The sequence below is a fragment of the Macrobrachium nipponense genome, chromosome 44, assembly GCF_015104395.2.
Source record: "Macrobrachium nipponense isolate FS-2020 chromosome 44, ASM1510439v2, whole genome shotgun sequence".
Classification (NCBI taxonomy): Eukaryota; Metazoa; Arthropoda; class Malacostraca; order Decapoda; family Palaemonidae; genus Macrobrachium; species Macrobrachium nipponense.
Window position 1 is genome coordinate 35021429 of NC_087221.1, and position 5000 is coordinate 35026428.

Consider the following 5000-nt stretch of genomic DNA (forward strand, 5'->3'; position numbering starts at 1 on the left):
ATTATCCCTACCCTACCATAACTTCCCTTATTTAAATAGAGAGTTTGGTTATCCGTCAAAGAAAGTTCCTCAAAGCCTACCTGTGTCGCACCGAAGTGACCGCGAAAGAGCAGCAGCGCAACGTGTTGGCGGCACTGAGAAAACCAACAAACTGATTGACCAGACTGAGTTTTGTCGACGTTGAGTCTGTGAGTGTACTCCCCGGGAGGCCTAAGCCCCGCCCACTCATCCCTTCCCTGGATGCTGCGAAAGGTCTCGCTGTAATTTCGTGGACGGAAAGTGTGTACGTGTGTGTACGTGTGTGTGTGTGTGTGTGTGTATTGTTTTATGGGTGGTGTCAAGAATTTGTCAAGTATTATATAATATTACTTCTTTTTCACATATTGCGTTGTTTGTTTGTTTTTTTTTTTTTTTTTTTTGTTTTTTTTTTTTGTTTTTTTTTTTTTTAACTTTGGTTGCAATTAATTTATTTAATTTCTTTAACCTTAAAAATTTCTAGATTTGTTTTGCCTGTTTATTAGAATTTAGGGAGGGGGAGAAGTGGGGATGGGGGGAGTGTCTTGCAACTTCTCCCCTCCCCCTCCTCATCATATGGAAAGTTCATCATATATATATCATTATACTATATATATATATATATATATATATATATATATATATATATATATATATATTGTGACGAAGTGCCAAGTATCTGGTTACTACACTTACCATTCATTAATTGTTACCTCGCATAACCCAGACACCTGAACCCTCTCACAGGTACTAAACGACTGAATATCTAAAGGCAACAGTGCTACTAACAACTTACCAGTATTGCAGAAAAACAGACTTAAGGGTCATCAAAAAACAGGTGTGAGGTAATCTTGTAAATAATTAAATTAATCAAAGGGCATCACTACATCAACAACTTTAAAAGTCTAAGTATTTCCCTGATTTCAGAAGTCAGTACTTCCCTGGTTCTAAGTCACTTTCAAGTAAATTGAAGTAAAGCATATCAATTACCACTCTATGTTTCTACCTAAACTAATCATAATTAAATGCAAATATTGGTTAGAAATAAAATACTTATAAAAATTTTAAATACAAAAATTTATTATCAAATTCAAAATTTATAAGTGAAATTCATATCAGGGAAAATCAGTTACTTGAAAACAAAGTAAAGTTCAATTAATTCTTGAATCAATTGAAGTAAAATTAAATCAAAATTAATTTATCACAAAATTCAAGAAAATTAATTCAATCAAAATTCAAAAGTGTTAGGCAATACTTAAAATTTGGAAGTTTATTCACAAGTGTTAAATTCAATTAAATGGGCATCGATTAATTAATGAAAATAACTAAGTTAATTAAATTGTCAATGCAAATGAAAACAGAAAAATGTGGAAAATACCAAAACTGCAAAAAGTACTAAACACACAGAATATAAAATAAAAAGACACTTCAATAAGAAAATGGATAAATGCACCAAAAATAAACACTTCAATAAGAAAATGGATAAATGCACTTCAAATGAAACAAACACAAATCACAAAAATTTGTAATGTGTAAAAATGTAAATAGTTTCTCTTAAACCATCGTAACCATTAGTTATCAGTTTTTACCAAACCATCGTAACCATCAGTTATTAGTTTTTTACCAAACCACTGACTATTAGTTATTAGTTGCAACTAATAAAAATATAACACACTTTACCTTCTTGGTATACCAATTTTCTTTCTTTGCTGCAGCTTGTTTCACAATCAGAAAACCAGGCGCCGTTACACACAATGTTTGTTCAGATTCCACAAAAACACTAAATAATACTAAATAAACTCTAAGAAATATCAAATCTGAAATCTGCAAGTTACAAGTGACCAATTTATGTTATGTTTATATAATCTCAAGTATGTCGCGGGAGGGAGAAAGAAAGAGAGAGACAGAGAGAGAGAGAGAGAGAGAGAGAGAGAGTGAGAGATGTCTGAACAGAACGCGGTTCTAAGATGTAATGAAATTCTCTTCCTTACAGAAGCTGGACAGTGGAGATGACACAAAACGTTTTGGGCAATAATTCTTTCTAGAAGCTTTGAAAACTGATGCGAGTATACATTCATGTACGTACTAGTTCAACAAAGACACGTACCCAATCGAAACAGACTCGAGCAAAAGTCCCTATCAGACGTGATGACAGAATTCGAAAAAAACACAGCAAAGACCCCAAGATCCCTTATCGCAAGGCATTGACATAATAGGGAAACAATCCTAGTTTCGAATGGACAAAGTTAATCTCTCTCTTTCTTTTCATACTGCGTTATATATTCTCTTTTAAAATATGTTATGCGAAATCTGAACACACATTATAAACATCCTGTCTCTAAGCTATCTAGGAATCTGGAAAAATGTTGCCAAATTTTATACATACATTTTATACAGTCTAAGAGGGGATACATGTGTTTTGAAAGTAGCAATATATATATATATATATATATATATATATATATATATATATATATATATATATATTATATATATGTATGTATGTACGTATATATATATATATATATATATATATATATATATATATATATTATATATATATATATATATAATATATATATATGTATGTATGTATGTATATGTATATATATATATATATATATATATATATGATATATATATATATATATATATATATATATATATATATATATATGTATGTACGTATATATATATATATATATATATATATATATATATATATGTATGTATGTATGTATATGTATAGTATATATATATATATATATATATATATATATATATATATATATATATATATATATAAGTCATATCACATACCGTGATTCATATACATATATCGAGCTACAATGTCCTTTAATATCTAATTAGCTACTACCTCGGAATTAAATATATTTTGCATATATGCTTAACCGAAGGGAATTTTTTCTCGATAATAGATTTACCTGTACTTGGGCAAAGCGAACGCAAGGTACATTATAAATCCAGGAACGTCAGTGGAAGCTATAACCACTCAACCACGCGAGAGGCTTAAACAAGGTATATGTCGTCTCTCACCTCAAATACTTTCTCGCGCTGAAGTATTCGTTGGTTGGAGACAACATCAACCCGCCTCGACTCCGGTAGTTAAGTAGCGCTTTTGACAACACGTAGCATTTTACATAAGTCATATCACATACCGTGATTCATATACATATATCGCGTACAATGTCCTTTAATCTAATTCGCTCTACCTCGGAATCTTAATATATATCATATGCTTAACCGAAGGGGAATTTTTTTCTCGATAATAGATTTACCTGTACTTGGGCGCGAAACGCAGGTACATTATAAATCCAGGAACGTCAGTGGAAGCTATAACCACTCAACACCGCGAGAGGCTTAAAAGGATATGTCGTCTCTCACCTCAAATACTTTCTCGCGCTGAAGTATTCGTTGGTTTGGAGAACAACATCAACCCGCCTCGACTCGGTAGTTAAGTAGCGCTTTGACAACACGTAGCATTTTACATAAGTCATATCACATTACCGTGATTTCATATACATATATCGAGCTACAATGTCCTTTAATATCTAATTCGCTTCCTACCTCGGAATTAATATAATTTTTAACATATATGCTTAACCGAAGGGGAATTTTTCTCGATAATAGATTTACCTGTACTGGGCGCGAACGCAGGTACATTATAAATCCAGGAACGTCAGTGGAAGCTATAAACCACTCAACCACCGCGAGAGGCTTAAAGGTATATGTCGTCTCTCACCTCAAAATACTTTCTCGCGCTGAAGTATTCGTTGGTTTGGAGACAACATCAACCCGCCTCGACTCCGGTAGTTAAGTAGCGCTTTTGACAACACGTAGCATTTTACATAAGTCATATCACATTACCGTGATTCATATACTATATCGAGCTACAATGTCCTTTAATATCTAATTCGCTCTACCTCGGAATTAATATATTTTCTTTTCTATATGCTTAACGAAGGGGAATTTTTTAATTTTTCTCGATAATAGATTTACCTGTACTTGGGCGCGAACGCAGGTACATTATAAATCCAGGAACGTCAGTGGAAGCTATAAACCCACTCAACCACCGCGAGAGGCTTAAAGGTATATGTCGTCTCTAACACCTCAAATACTTTCTCGCGCTGAAGTATTCGTTGGTTTGGAGACAATCATCAACCCGCCGCCTCGACTCCGGTAGTTAAGTAGCGCTTTGACAACAGTAGCATTTTACATAAGGTCATATCACAGTTACCGTGATTCATATACATATATCGAGCTACAATGTCCTTAATATTTAATTCGCTCTACCTCGGAATTAAATATATTTTTCATATATGCTTAACGAAGGGGAATTTTTTCTCGATAATAGATTTACCTGTACTTGGGCGCGAACGCAGGTACATTATAAATCCAGGAACGTCAGCGCGAGAAAGTATTTGAGGTGAGAGACGACATATACCTTTAAGCCTCTCGTGGTGGTTGAGTGGTTATAGCTTCCCCTGACGTTCCTGGATTTATAATGTACCTGCGTTCGCGCAGCCCAAGTACAGGTAAATCTATTATCGAGAAAAAAATTCCCCTTCGGTTAAGCATATATGAAAAATATATTAATTCCGAGGTAGAGCGAATTAGATATAGGACATTGTAGCTCGATATATGTACATGAATCACGGTAATGTGATATGACTTATGTAAAATGCTACGTGTTGTCAAAAAGCGCTACTTAACTACCGGAGTCGAGGCGGGTTGATGTTGCTCCAAACCAACGAATACTTCAGCGCGGGAAAGTATTTGAGGTGAGAGACGACAAATACCTTTAAGCCTCTCGCGGTGGTTGAGTGGTTATAGCTTCCATGACGTTCCGGATTGGATAATGTACCTGCGTTCGCGCCCAAGTACAGGTAAATCTATTATCGAGAAAAAATTCCCTTCGGTTAAGCATATATGAAAATATATTAATTCCGAGGTAGAGCGAATTA

At 33.9% G+C, this 5000-nt stretch overlaps 1 pseudogene; it reads right to left on the reverse strand.

Annotated features, from left to right (window-relative positions):
• LOC135204172 (neo-calmodulin-like) overlaps window positions 1-212 on the reverse strand; it is a 195310-nt pseudogene extending 195098 nt beyond the window's left edge.
• Between the last annotated feature and the right edge of the window lie 4788 nt (window positions 213-5000).